A 16,664-nucleotide genomic window follows, 5' to 3' on the forward strand; every position below is an offset into this window, starting at 1 on the left:
GTGCATTTGAATTTATGAATTCCAGGAACCTTTGGGATAGGGTATTAGAGCTAGAATAATGTACCCAATCTATGTTTGGGTAGTTGAAGTCTCCCAGTATGATGGTATTTTGTGATACATTCATATCCTCCAATGTCTTCAGGAAGGCTGAGTGGGGTTCTTGAGATTGGGAGGGTGGTCTGTAACATGCTACCAGTTGTATAGCAGTTTTGCCTATGGTTAGTTGCACCTGTATGGTCTCTGATGCTTCATGTGTTGCTACTAGCCTGGAGGTGTGGGTGTCCTTTATGAATATGGACACTCCCCCTCCCTTTGTGGTTCGGCCCGGGTTTTGGGGCCGAAAAGCATGATACAAGGTATAGCCTGGTAGTGCTGGGGTGCTCTCAGGAGCCTTGAACCAGGTTTCAGTTACTGCACAGACGTCGATGTTCTCCATGCTGAGGAGTGCAACAAGTGCCTGCATCTTGAGATTTAGACTTCTGGCGTTGAGCAGCATTACCCTTAGTTTTTTTCCATTTTTGTTTTCTAAGGAGGTGGGTTTGTCTTTTGAGCCTTGCCTAAAAAAGGCACTATGGGGGTGGCAAGAACCTTAGCCAATATCCAGAAGCCCAGTGGTGACAGGTGTAAGCCATCCCTTGCGAAGCAGCGTGGCTTGTCCAACATATCATCCCAGGCAGACAGACATTGGATCCCCTTAGAATGACACCAGTACTTGAGCCAATTGTTAAAGCTGATCATCTTGTCTTTGTATTGTGGTATCATTCTTGGTGAGGGCAAGATGCTGCTCAGTGTCAGGGTCATACCAGCCTGGGCTACATAATCAGAGAGCTCCTCTATGTCTCTTTTCATGTAGTCCAGGGAGGTACGTCTCAGGTCATTCACACCAGCATGGACAATGATGGAGTCATATTTGTACTTGCTTTGGAGTGACCTGAGTGCGTGTGTTATGTGGCGGATCCTAGCTCCCGATAGACAGCTCACAGTCACCTTCTCCTTGTTCAGCCTGGTCAGTGCGACATCAGTGTGTCTGACTATGGAGTCACCTATTACTAGTGTATCAGGCAAGGTGTTTGGCCTTAAGGGCTGCAATTGGTCGACACACTGATTTATTGAAGTATGTGTTGCATGTGTTTTGTTTTGAGGTGGTGGATTTTTGGATGTCTGCTTTGGGAGCCTCTGTTGTTTTGGTAAGTTATTATTAGAGCCTCCGAGTATGTCTTTGTGTTTTTATGTGTTTGGTTTGCAGTCGTGGTAGGTCTATGTGGGACTGGGATTGTTGTGTGTGTGGTTGCCATCTCCTCCTGTCTGGTCATGCCAGCCCTGAGTTGAGAGAGTTCAGCCTCCAGTTTGGCTATATAGTTGCATCTCTCACATGTATTTGTGTCTGTTGGGAGGAGGAGAGGGTTGTCTGTGTACATGAGACAATTGTAGCATTGTCTCAAGATGCCCAGATTGACCAGCTGAACTGGAGACGATGCCAGTAATCTACCACTTGACATGCTAGAACAGTATAAGGGAGTGGTATACCTTTAAGGGAAGTGGGTATTCACAGGGGTGGTAAGTAGATGTAGTGCTTTACTTAGTACGAGAGTGCTTACTTAGTAGAGAAGTATTGAGAACAAGTGCTAGGCTTATAATACAGTGAGTAGTCTGGTTATACTAAGAGTAGAGCTTCCTCAAGGGAAAATTTAAAGAACAGACTTGGCGGAGCCAGAAAAAGTTTAACCTTGTTTAACCGGCGCTGCGCTATGTGTACGACCGTGCAAAGCCGTGCAAATGTGGGTTTTAAACAGTGAACTACAAAAGAGCTGGAAATGGTCCCACACAACCAATTACTACAGCTTCTTGTGCTGAGGTCACTTCCCCCAAGGACAGGTAGGCTGCTCAAGGCTCCCCACTCCCACTGGTGAGCAAAGAAACTTCCTTCTATCCAAGAAAGGCAATGGACAACACAGGAACTACACCACAGCCCAGAATACAGCAATGCCTGTAAACTGGTCTAAACTAGTCGAGGAAGGCGGAAAAACAAGGATTTTGTTTTTGTTTTTTTGTTTTTTTGGTAGAAACACACAGAAAATGCAGAAACAGTGATAAATTAGTTACACAGGCTAGCACACTTTAGTGGGCAGCCTCCACAGTTAAATTAAATAAACAAACAAGCAAACTTTTGATCAAATTCGACTAAAATGTAACTTAAGTGCAGATTTTAAAATAATGCAGCAATGAGTTAAAAAACAGTTCAGGCTAGTTCAAGGTAAGCTACAGAAGCTATTTCAAGTGAAAAAAAAGCAAAGATACTTAAATCCAGAAGGTAGTCGCTTTTCTGAGTTCCCTGCTGCTAGGACCACTCTGTAAACCCACGTGGAGGTTATCTGAGCAGTATAGCCAGAAAAAAATGCCCAGAGGCGGATTTTAAACAGTGAACTACAAAAGAGCTGGAAATGGTCCCAAACAACCAATTGCTATAGCTTCTTGTGCTGAGGTCACTTCCCCCAAGGACAGGTAGGCTGCTCAAGGCTCCCCACTCCCACTGGTGAGCAAAGAAACTTCCTTCTATCCAAGTAAGGTAATGAACAACACAGGAACTACACCACAGCCCAGAATACAGCAATGCCTGTAAACTGGTCTAAACTAGTCGAGGAAGGCGGGAAAACAAGGATTTTTTTTTTGTTTTTTTGGTAGAAACACAAAGAAAATGCAGAAACAGTGATAAATTAGTTACACAGGCTAGCACACTTTAGTGGGCAGCCTCCACAGTTAAATTAAACAAACAAACAAGCAAACATTCGATCAAATTTGACTAAAATGTAACTTTAAGTGCAGATTTTAAAATAATGCAGCAATCAGTTAAAAAACAGTTCAGGCTAGTTCAAGGTAAGCTACAGAAACTATTTCAAGTGAAAAAAAAGCAAAGATACTTAAATCCAGAAGGTAGTTGCTTTTCTGAGTTCCCTGCTGCTAGGACCACTCTGTAAACCCACGTGGAGCTTGTCTGAGCAGTATAGCCAGAAAAAAAACGCCCAGAGGCGGATTTTAAACAGTGAACTACAAAAGAGCTGGAAATAGTCCCAAACAACCAATTACTACAGCTTCTTGTGCTGAGGTCACTTCTCCCAAGGACAGGTAGGCTGCTCAAGGCTCCCCACTCCCACTGGTGAGCAAAGAAACTTCCTTCTATCCAAGTAAGGTAATGGACAACACAGGAACTACACCACAGCCCAGAATACAGCAATGCCTGTAAACTGGTCTAAACTAGTCGAGGAAGGCAGGAAAACAAGGATTATGTTTTTGTTTTTTGGTAGAAACACACAGAAAATGCAGAAACAGTGATAAATTAGTTACACAGGCTAGCACACTTTAGCGGGCAGCCTCCACAGTTAAATTAAACAAACAAACAAGCAAACTTTCGATCAAATTCGACTAAAATGTAACTTTAAGTGCAGATTTTAAAATAATGCAGCAATCAGTTAAAAAACAGTTCAGGCTAGTTCAAGGTAAGCTACAGAAGCTATTTCAAGTGAAAAAAAGCAAAGATGCTTAAATCCAGAAGGTATATATATATATATATATATATATATATATATATATATATATAAATGTATATTAACATGCTTGTCTCTGGAATACATTCAGAGGGGTTTCACATCAAAACTTGTAATTACTTTAAGAGATAACATTTGTATGAGGCTGTGAGGGAAAGTATATGAGATTTCCTCAAGGAGACAGTAAACGATTAGCTGAATGCAGAATAAAAAATGCTCAGCTAGTGAGTAGCGAATTCTTGAGAGAGTGGGTTAGAAGCAGTTCTCAGGTACTGTTACAGAACAATGTTAACTGGAAGGAATTCATACAAATTATGTTGAATTGGTTTCCTTTGTTTAAGAAATTGGTCTGAGTGAGGAAAGTGAATTACCATTGTGATGAATTCTATTGAAAGCTGTAGGGACAGGAATGAATGGCATTTTCTGTATGTACTGAATTGTTTTTTTTTTTTTTGAAAAAGCATTGAAAATATCAAGAAGCAATAATCTAATCTGTGAATGATTCTGCGGTAAATAGTTGGACTGTTTGATTCCTGGAACAATTGCCCAGCTGGTGAGGTTTTCATGACTTGTGCATTCCCCCTAGCTGAACAGAAGTGTATTTTTGTTTATATCCTTGTATAGTAATGCATTTTCCAATCTATAAAGATCGGTTTCATATTGGATGGCTACTGTATGCTAAACAAAAGTATTACATTTGTGGTTTTCAATGGGCAGTAAAATAGTTTTCTGTGAAATTATGGAGTGTGATTCTTTGTTAATTGCACTCCACCAGAGCAATTCTCTCTCAGTAGGTCCTTATCTAAGAATTTAATGCACTATTACTGCTACTGCTTAATGAGTCAAATACTGATTATGGAAATGGAGGTCTGCGTTTTTCCTTGAATGACTGACTTTTCTAAACCTCTATAAAAAATAAATCAGTTTTCCTGTTATCCTTGCATCAATATGGGAATTTGTGCTGAAGGAGATTCTTATGAGTATTGTAAAGACTGGTGCAAACCCAGCACACAATTAGGAATTCATGTTTGGAAACAGTCTCTTATGACTAAAAAAAAATGTTCTTAATTTTGGGGGAGAATTGCCATTATCTCGGTGTGTACTATAGTTGTCTCTGCTTGCATCTAATAATGAAAAGTTACTACATACTGCTAAATGCTGTCTAAGATCAATGTGCAGTGATGAATCATTACATTCTAAAACTACAACAGCTCAATTTCATAGTTAATGAAACAGGCCATCTCACTAAGGTTATAAAAACAGCTCTTTAGTGAAGAAGCTCATGTTGGGGGATGATGAGGAAACATTAGAAGCATTTGGAAGATACACGAACAGGAAAAAGTAGCATTGGCAGAGCTGGCCAGGATACTCCCCTGGATTCTCAAAAGCTTGCACGGCATGCAAGATCAATGCAGGAGCTCAAACAGGCAATATGTCTGCCATGCGATCCAGGAACAGCCGTCAGGGGCGTGCATGAGAGCTCCTGCATTAATCCTGCACGGACAAAGCCCTTGTATGCAAATCAACCCATTTGCAGGAGAAATCCATGCAAATACGGTGAATTTGCAATCCAGGAAGCTTGCAACCATCTGTGCAGGACTAGTGCAATCAGCAGAAATGTACTCGGCTAGTAATCGAGAACATTTATGCAAAATCCAAAATGGAGCTATGACAGCCCCAAATAAAGGCTGCATATCATATAGTATGCATGCCAATGGCCAAGTATAAGGCCATTAGCATTGCAAACAGTACAAACATTTAAAAAATCAGCTTTTAATTTTCATTAGCCAATTTCAGCTGTTTAAGCATAGGGCAGCAGCGCACAAACGGGATCGGGGGGAAAATAACAAAATGAACCTAAAGTAAGCATTCTAACTAAAATCACTATTCTGCCATGCAAGTCAATGGCAGGCAGAAGACAACCTGGCCAGTGAGTAGTGGTTGCTAAGGGGGGAGGCTCAGTTTGAGATATATAACTATGCATCAGCAGGCAATCCTATGCAAATGAGGGGAAGGATAGTGAATCCCAGTTTTCCCCAGGATGTGAGGCAGGTCCCAACAGTGTAAGAGTAGGAACAGCTGGGTGCAAGCCTAGGAAGTAGGTGACATCATGGGGAATTTCAGGCATACTGTAAGCAGATTGGAGCCCTGTGGCTTGGGGTTTCTCCTAGCTAAGCACAGCTAAGCTAGGGGGTGTGTCTAAACCTGCCTAGCCATCTTTACAAAGTCTAAGCGGGTGTGCATGCCGTGCACTGGGTTGTACAGGAAGAAAAAAAAAAGGTTAAACCAGGAAATAGCAGCAATGTGCACATGTGCGCACTCTGTTTGTGCGGCGCTCACATGGGTTTAAACAGGAAGGCAATGGGAAGGGAAAACAGCAGTATGAAGGCAATCAAGGAGAACTAGCTTAGCTGGCAGGTGAAATGTATCAGAATCAGCCAATTACACAGGCAGCAGACCAACCCAGCTCCAGGACACTACTATAAACTAAGCAAAAACCTTCCCCTCTGGTTTTTCCCACACTCTACACCACCGGTGTATACAAGCAGGGACATTTTAACTAACAAACTTACAAAATGAGAAAGGCTGCAACAGGCAACATAGAACAACATGTGCAAGAGGCTGAGGGTGGTGAGGATGTGAATGCTGCCTAACAACCCACAGTGAGGAGACGGAGAAGAGTGTACAGACCCAGGGTAACCTACCAGGGGCTACATGAGCTAGAGATAGTGGAGTGCTATAGGGTGGACAGAGACCTCCTACAGCAGTGTGTTGAGCTGTGCTGGCCACACCTGTCACACCAAACTGACCGAGGGGAACCCATCCCAGTGGATATCAAGGTATGTGTAGAACTAGGTATACTAGCCACAGGTACCACCCAAAGAACAACTGGGGATATCATGGGGATCTCACAGGCATCAGCATCCAGAGTATTCCACCAGCTCCTGGATGCCATGTCAGCACATGCCAGTGAGCACATATATTTCCTCAACACCCGTGAGGTGTTGACCAGCAATATGCGTCTCTTCAACCAAATAGCAGAATACCCTGGGGTAGTGGGTGCTATAGACTGCATGCACATATGCATCAAAGCACCACCCGGTGAGCAGGGTAGAGCCTACATCAACCGCAGAGGCATCCCCTCCATCAACTGCCAAGTCGTATGTGATGCCCAGGGCATTATAATGAATGTGTGTGCTATGATGATTCCCACATATGGCATCTGATGCAGCTGTACCAGAGATTTGCTAATGGGGACATCTCCGACGACCACCTAGTGGGGGATGCTGGGTACACACTGGAGCCGTAGCTGATGACACCCATCAGAAATGTACATACACCTGAACAATGCCATAATGAGGTGCACGCACAGACCAGACATACAATAGGGCATGTCCTTGGGATGCTCAGGTCATGGTTCCAGTGTCTGGATACATCCAGTGGAGCCTTGCAGTATTCACCAGCTACATGTACCCAAATTGTTATGGTATGTGCTATGCCTCACAATATGATCCTGTGGAAACAGCTGCAGCAGGAACAATATTGGGCAGGGCCACACAGCCCCCCCCACCAATGCCAAGGCTGCACAGGCACAGAGTGACCTGTAGGAGGAACAACCTGAGCTTGCCCCAGTAGGCAGAAGGAGGCATGCCCAGTATGCCCTGGCCTTTGCAAAGAGGCAACACATAGCACATACACTGACAAAGTAGGGACCCAGGGAATAACACCTCTCTCTGACTCGCACTTACAGTAAAAGGGATGCCAAACATAACACTACCTGTGCTCAACCATGTATCGGGAGTGTACTATGTGCATCCGACATAGGCATCCCACCAGCACCACCCATAAGCCTGGCACCCCCACAAGGTAAGTCAATCAACCCACCGTTTGCCATATGGAGTAGAATGTGTCATTACCTGTAGCTATGGTATGAATGTGAGCATGCAAGGGAATTGAGTGGCTGGATGTTATGGCAGCATACAGTAGACACCCATAGTTGCACCATGACATCTGTAACACATACTGGAGTCATCATAGTAGCCAGTACTACACAGGGTGACAAAACCCACTGCAGGAAATGTGCTGAGTGACATGTGTGCCCATATGACCTACACATACCAATCAGGACAGTTCACATATCCAACAACAGTGTCAGCCAGCAGGACAGGTGTAGACAAACCCAAACAGAGCCTGTGCCATGGCCCCAGAATTATGGTTATGGTTAACCTCCCCCCAGGCCTACACAGACAGACCACAGCAGGGTAGGCAGTAGGATATTAGTTCTGAAAGGGTAGGAAGCCAGACAATAATATGTAGGGCAAACAAAGCCATGATCTGTAGTACACTTGTATGCCTCTAGCCAGCATGATAGGTAAGACTACAGACTGAAATGGAGTACCCAACATACCAGTACAGTGCCAGCAAATGTGTACAAGTGTCAATTGTACCCCCCCATCCTACGTAGAAATATAGTAACAGTCAGGTGTGCCCCCCCAATCCTGTGTACAGATGTAGAAACAGTCAGGTGTGTCCCCCCCGCTATGCAGAAATGTAGTAACAGTAAATGCCAAATGATTGATGGATACCCTGCAGAGACAGCATGCTACCTGACAGTGTACAACACAAAGGTCAGCACTGCAGTACAAACTACCTGGACTTGACCCACACATGCAATAAAGACGGCCATACTGGGCATGCTCATACACTTAGAGAAATGAAGGCAATGTAAGGCAACCACATACTGAAAGGTCATACAGGGCACGCTCACACACTTAAACACATGAAGGCCATGTCTGCAAACATCAGTGGACCAGACATATCTGGCAGTTGCAGTTGCAGTTGTTAGTGCAGACACCCGTCAGTATGCACCACCCATGCCTTGCACACACAGTGGATAGGAATACAGACATATATGTAAGGACAACATACTATAATAAGCCAGATTCCTATTAGATGACCAATGCTGCATTCTTTTGACTGTGTCTTGGTCGAACTTGAAAAGACGAAAAGGCAAAATAATGAAGTGGCATATAAGCAAATTGTTTCCCTGGGAAAGAAATTGCTTGACCGTGTCTGTTACGTTGCCATATCTGTCACTGTAGTGCGATCCCGCATTTGGTATATTTAAGTAGGGGGGTGGGGGCATAGCCCCACTTTATGTTACGTTTTAAGTGTTTGTTTATTTATTTATTTATTTATTTTTTGGAACAACAATTTTTTTTCCCCTTGGAAAAAAAAATCGCTGTTCTAAGCGTTCGAGTTTGTAAGCTTTCACTTACATGGGGTCGATAAATCATCATTCGCTTTTCTAAGCATTCGATGATTTAATATAGACCCTAATAAGCCAAAGGTAGACAGACATAGATGTGTGGAAGAGGGTGACTGTGACAAGGAGCCATCCAGGCCTGTCCCACCCAGCACACAGCCAAAGGGCCCCAAACACATGAGGTGCAGATGTCACTCACTGCAGATACTAGCCACCAGTATCTGTCAGCATTACAGACGATGTGGTACTTGTGCCAGCTGTGCAACAAGACTGTACAAGAAAGTAGTTATCTAGCAAATGTATACACGTACCTGTGAAATATGACCCTGTGTGTGTCCACATGTGGCATGTCATCCCCTACATGAATGGGTAATGGCCCATGCACACACACTTCCCTCCCCATAGCCCTATTATGACAAGCCAGCTGAGGTCAAACAATGTGAAATACACTTTTGGAAGAGCTGTAGCCTAGTAATCTCTGTGATGCATTCCATAACTGTGTAGCGTGATAAGCTAGTAATACTAGGTAAGACTTTGAATCCCAGACTTGGAAACTGTGTGTGTGTGTGTCTGTCTGTCTGACTGTGTAGAGAGCAATGCTTTTAAGGGTAGTCACACTCCAAAATATTTAAATGCACAACTTAGCAAGGCTGCTGATGTCATCCACCTAGAAATACAACTCTGGGAAAATTGTAGCCCAGTAGTCTCTGTAGTGCATCCTGTAACTGCGTACTGCTGCTGTGTGATAAAGTAGTTAGGTAGGTGCTCTAATCCCAAACATGGCAACTGTATTTGCATTTGTGTGTGTGGCTGCCTGTCTGTGTAGAGAGCAATGCTTTTTAGGATAGCCACACTCCCCATAATTCAAATGCTCAACCTTTGCAAGGCAGTTGATGCCATCCACCTAGTAGTACACCTCTGGGAAGCTTTTGTTGTTGTGTCTTTCGGCTTTTCCTGGTTAGGGGTCGCCACAGCGGAACTCTGGTCCGCTAATGATTGGTAGTTGAGTTTTACGTGGCGAGTTACCAGCTCTGATGCACAACCTTCAATGAAGGTACACCCATTCACGCATGTCTCCACGCAGAAGATGCTCTAGCTGAGAATCGAACTGGACAGCGTCTTACTGTGAGGCGACAACGCTACTGCAGCACCACCACGTACACCTCTGGAAAGCTATAGCCCAGTAATCTCTGTAGCATGTCCTGTAACTGTGTACCACTGTAGTGTGATAAACTAGTTAGGTAGGAGTTCTATCCCAAACATGGCAACAGTTTGTGATGTGTGTCTGTCTGTCTGTGTAGAGAGAAATGCTTTTTAGGCTAGCCACACTCCCCACAATCCAAATGCTCAACCTTTGCAAGGCAGCTGATGTCATCCACCTAGTAATACACCTCTGGGAAGCTATAGCCCAGTAATCTCCATAGTGTGTCCTTTAACTGCGTACCAGTGTAGTGTGATAAACTAGTTAGGTAGGAGTTTTATCCCCGGACATGGTAACTGTGTTTGTCTGTTTATGTAGAGAGCAGTGCTTTTTAGGCTAGCCACACTCTCCACAATCCAAATGCTCAACCTTTGCAAGGCAGCTGATGTCATCCACCTAGTAATACACCTCTGGGATGTTGCAGCCCAGTAATCTCTGTAGCATGTCCTGTTACTGTGTACTGCTGCAGTGCGATAAACTACATAGGTAGGTGTTCTGTTCCCTGACATGGCAAGTGTAGATGTATGTGTGTGTGTTCCTTTATCAGTGTAGGGAGCAATGCTTTTCAGTACATTCACAGACACTACAACCTCCAATGGTCCACTTTGACAAGTGTGCCAATGTCATCAGCTGTGAAATATACCTTTGGGGAATTGATAGGCCAGTAATCTCCATGGCGTGTGCAGTAGCTGTGTACTACTGTAGTGTGATAAACTACTTAAGTAGGAGTTCTAACCCCAGCCTTGGTAACTGTGTGTGTGTGTTTGTCTGTCTGCATAGAAAGCAATGCTTTTTAGGGTAGGTACACCCCCTACAATTTAAATGATCTACCTTGGTAAGGTTGCTGATGTCATCCACCCCGAAATACACCTCTGGGAAGGTTGCAGCCCAATAATCTCTATAGTGCATCCCATAACTGCGTACTGCTGTAGTGTGATTCTGAACACTGGTAGGGTTCTATACCCACCCATGGCAGTTCTGGGTGTTTTGTGTGTGTTCCAGTGTCTGTGTAGGGAGCAATGCATTTTAGGCTAGTCACACTCAGTACATGTCAAATGCCTTACTTTGTCAATCCTGCTGATGTCAGCCAATGTGATATACATCTTTGTGGAAGGAGTACTGCAGCAATCACCATGGAACGTACTATTACTGTGGAGTGCTGTAGTGTAATAAACTAGTTAGGTAGGGGTTCTCCTCCTGAACATGACAGGTGTGTGTGTGCATGTGTGTTTGTACCTCGTAACCTGTGTGGAGGAGGGTGTGCATGTGTGACACCCGGGCCTAATGTGTAGTGGGTTTTGCAATTTTCTTATATGGTGGCCCTAGTACATATCACGATGTCCACTGTACAGGGGAAAGCAGCTGTGAAATAGCCGAGAGGCTGGGGTGCATATCCATACCCATACATGTGACATCAAGGCCAGGCAATCAAAGTTAGCAACCCCAGTATTACCCAGAGCACACTCTCAACCCATGTCTCATACACACACACATGGCGAGGCAACAGCCAAGATGTGTGTAGTACACTGCATATTGGCGACTGATAGTAACTATGGTGTGACTGCAATGGCCTACAGAGGCCATGGCACCCTGTCCATCAGTACGATAGGCACATAATTGCAGACAGTGCGCCTTCAGTATATTTCCCACCGGATGCCTGCAACAACTGTGGTTCCATCAAATGTGATCCACAAAGGACATACTAGGCTTACACACATGCCCTGTATGGACAGATGACAATGACACCAGGGAATACCTGTAGCATGCTATCAATGTAGATGCAGGGTCAGCCAGCTGTCCATTACCTGGCCCCACCACATGAGGACAGGACTGTCACATCTGATGATAACATTCTGTGTACACAACATGGGCCAGGCAAACCAGGTACACTTCCACATGCCACTGTACATGAATGTGGGACGTGTGCACATCCCAAACACCATCTATGTCATGGCATATAGAACACATACATACCAAGCATTGCACAGCATTGGCCATGCACAATAGTAACCCAGGAGATGGGATGGTGAATACTATACCCACCTGTGTGGACCATTCTGGACACTACACCCCTTAGCCATAATGCAGACCATTCTCATTTGGCCTGATGACAAGGTATACCCCTCAACTAGCCTTGTATAGCCATCTGGCACCATCAACCACTACACACCCATGAAGCAATGCACACACATACACCGGTACTAGCACTCTGTTTCTGTGTGTGTGTGTGGTGTATGATGCTTCCGACCACATTCACACCCAGTACTACCTCCACTGGCATACTGAAGCATGCTCTCTAATGTCAGACACTGTCACATACCCTTTGACCATAGAACCTCAGGATAACCCCTGTGTGCCAATTGATACCTATGCATTACTGTATTGTGGCAAGGTAACTGGTTAGGAAGTGTATTCATTACCCTGCCAAGTGTGGCAATGTGTATGAGTCCCTTACAGAGTGTGGCTGTGTCGACGTTGATACCTGTTCATGTGGACAGGCTTGTGTGCTACACCTACTGTATCACAACAGTGTTGCAAATGTCACTCACCAGCACATATACATCTGGACAGCTCACCAACATGTAAGCTATATGGCGCATGCAATAACTGCATACATATGTAATAGCTATGCATAGTCAGTCAGGTGTTTGAAACCCCATACTGGTAGGTGTGTGACACAAACATGCTTAAGTTTTATTCACCCACACCTTCCCTGACATAATTTGTCTCTCTCTGTCCCACCCACACCCTCTCTGGTGGATCTGGGATGTACACCTGCTTTGCTAGGCAGCAGCTTGTGTTTTGTAAGTGATGGTCATGATCAGAAGATGGCCTCTGCACCAGTTGCAGTCCTTCTCTTGCTGAGTGCATGTGGAACAGCTGTGGTAACATTCCCATAGCCAATTGCATGGTAACACACTCCAGTATCTAGGAACATCATTTTGGTGTTGACCCTTTACATCCATTGTGGGCAGGAACTAGATCTGTCATTTCGCAAAATGCATCTCAGATGGATTGGGGATTTACAACTTACACTGTGGAAACAGGGCAACACACACAGGAGGGGGATATGCCTGACCTGACTACAGACTGTACGTGCTGCTATACTGCATGTGGAGTAATGCTGGTTTAACAGTGTGTGTGTGGATATAGCTGCCCTATATGTTGTAATACCTGCCATGTCAGTACTATGTTTGTGAGGAATCTGCATTTGCAGGGTCGTCTGCAGACTGGGCAGTGTGTTGTGCCCTTGGTGTCATGTGTTACCCACAGAGCACGTATCTGTGAACTGCAGAGGGTAGTGTGAGAATTGCAGTCTGTAGATTGGGAAAGCCCTGACAGTTACTGACTTAATATCCCTCATAGGACACATGTTGCAACAAACCCTGTTATGACAGTACATGTATGAGGTTATCACAGCAACATGTCAATATTGGCCTTGTGTATGTGCTTCCAGCCACAACTCTGTTAACCTTTGTACATATGTTGTGCATTAAGAGGTGCATATGTGCTGTACACCATCATTAGTGTCATCATATCTGATAGCAAGCCATGGAGATATCAGACTGCTACACATTTTATGTACAGTACGGGTAATATTTGATGACATTACCAGGACATTCCGTGATCATTTCTACATTACTGAGGTCTGTGTAACTATGGTGAATGTCGACAGTGTGTGTATTGTGAACATGTTCTTTAGACTGTGTACAGACTGTGGTAGATGTCATTGTTATAGGTCCTGTCCTATCGGATGTTACATGCTGCACCACTGTATGCTACCGTATTGGTTTACATGTTCATAGGGCAATACACACACATGTCCCATACCACAGACAGACAGCAGACCACACCTTGTAGCAGCCCAGTATATGTAGGGTTAGTCTGTGATTGGCACATATGAGGATGGTGTTGAACAGATAGTCCATATACTGTACTTTTATGATAGCTTACCATATGTGGCTGTGGTTGTGTTCACATTGGATGTGGTTATGCACCTTCACACAGGTGTATCTTACCCTGTGGTGTGACATGCTTACAGATCCTGCTATATATGCAGGTACATGTGCATTCCCCCATAGGAGATGTTCACTAGTGTTAAGCCAGTCTGCCTGTAGCCTGCACAGTGCATTGTTACATGTCTAGCAGCTTAGTGTACTTATCCAGTGAGATGTCATGTGGAGATACTTGCCAGATGTACTGCTGCCGGGTCTCCCTTAACAGTCATGTATGTCAGACAGAGCAGTGGGATGCAGTACAGATGTATGTCACTAATGGGTAGTATGTGACCATGGCGCCCCTGTACCAGAGGTTATTATGTGTCAGGCCAGACAGGGGTGTGTGAATGCATAACCTATGGTGGCATATGTATACCAGTCATTATGTGTTATACCCATCTACATGGCTGTTAACATCAATATTGTCATGCGTGGTACACATGTTTAGCACTAAGGGGTTCTGTGTGTACCTCCAGACTGCAAAGAGTGTTACAGAATGTCCACATATATTGACCAATATCTGTGCTGCAATCCACAGGGGCATTACCTGCTAGCAGTGGTACTTTACCAGGATGTCCTTAGGTTGTCTGTCAGTAGCGAATAGCACACATGTGGAAAGCAGATGTGACCGCCCACACACACCATGTCTGTGAAGACGATCTTAATTACAGTAGCAATAGTCTACTGATATACCTGCTATACATACCTGACATCCACTTGTACTATGACGTTGGGACTATAGGAACTGGGGTAGGTCTACACTCCATGTCCAAGACATATGGTGAGAACATCTGTACATATAATCATCTATATATATATATATATATATATATATATATATATATATATATATATAAAATCACACATATACATATATAGATGGGTATGTATATGTACATAGATATACATATACACACCCAGATATATACATATACAGAGCAATACATGTCTACACATATATACAGATAGTGATACATAAGCACATAAACATATGGATATCTACAGATATATCGACAGTAGTAGGTATATCGGTATAAAGATGTATGCACACATAGTCATAGATATATCTGTCTTGAGTAAACGTCACGGTTGCGTATACCTTCCCACATGTATCCCACCATACGTATCTGTGTACATTATGATAAAACTACATATGTGATGCAACAGACATATTAATGACAAGGACCACAGAATCTAGGACGTAAAGGCAAGTGCTCAATACCACTCAATTTGGGTAATGACAGCTATACTGGTAACACAGCAGATGTCCCCAGAGTTGTCATGGCGTAGTGGCCATGTGTTGTGGCTTCAGTGTAAAGGGCCCTGAGTTCATGACCTGCAAGGGCTGCTTATTTTGTTGCTGACCAGAACAAGGTCTGTTGGATACAGAGTGGTTAAGGCAGTGTTAGTGCAATGTAGGCCACACACGTTAGTATCACAACATTGTTAGGTAGGGTTCTAGTCCCAGTGTTGGCAAGTAACAGTGTGCTTGTATGTGGATAGGTCTACATCAGGTTGCAGGGTATACACAGCTCAGCTGGCCACCTGTCCATGTGGCACAGGCAATACTCGGTATAGTAACCTGTGAAATGTGTTCAACTGTACCACAGATATGTCATTGCCATGGTGTCAGCACAGTGACATACCCCGTTGTGCAATATGAATGCAGACCATCCTCGTGCTTACATATGTACACCTACAACACACTTGCATATCAATTAAGAGACCACAAGCAAGCAGTGCTACTAACAGCTAGAAGCTATCATTGCTGGACGGCTACACTGCCTGACAGTTATGTCTCACACTCTACACCCTACAAAATGTTACACTGCAGGACTGTGGTACATTGGTGTACAGTCATCCTGTGCATCAGAACCATATCAGGCTGTCCCTGTATCGATGGTATGGATGATAGGGATAGGGCGCAGCTATCAACATATGCACAGGGCATCCTCGTGCTGACACATGTACACCTACAACACACTTGCACATCAGTTTAGAGACGACAACCAAGCAAAGTTACAAACAGCTAGAAGGCATTATTGCTGGATGGCTACACTACCTGCCAATTATGGCTCACACTCTACACCCTACAACATGTTACACTGCAGGACTGTGGTACACTGCTGTGCAGTCACCCTGTGCATCTGAACCATATTAGCATGTCTCTGTATCAATAGTATGGATGACAGGGATGGGGCACAGGTATCATCATATGCACAGGATGTGGTGTTGTTCTGCCAGAGGTCGAGGGTGGGCCATACATTTGACACCATGTGTGTGGATGAGGGGTGTATTCTGGGGAGCTGGCTGAGGTGATGCGGTGTGTTTAGGTATGAGGGGCTCTATGTGTGTTTGCATAGTGTGTGGGTATGCATGCACACAGTTCTGCCTTGTGGCTGCCCTACACAGGTGTTTATGGACAGCTGCAGACCATACCTGGCAGGGTGTGCAATTCACTGCCTCCGGCCATGCACACATTGACTGTGCCTACCAGGGGTTCCGCGGGCACATGCATGTACAGGCACTGAAGTGCTACTTTCACTTGCTGATGACATTTGTCCACTGGTACCACATTCCTCCTGGGACTAGCCAGGACCATGGCCTGCTGTGGTGTGGTGTGCCCACTCTGAGTGCCAGCTTTTGGTGTTGCTGGG

This window comes from Protopterus annectens, chromosome 10.part0 (genome assembly GCF_019279795.1).
Source record: "Protopterus annectens isolate FY-2018-M chromosome 10.part0, PAN1.0, whole genome shotgun sequence".
Classification (NCBI taxonomy): Eukaryota; Metazoa; Chordata; order Ceratodontiformes; family Protopteridae; genus Protopterus; species Protopterus annectens.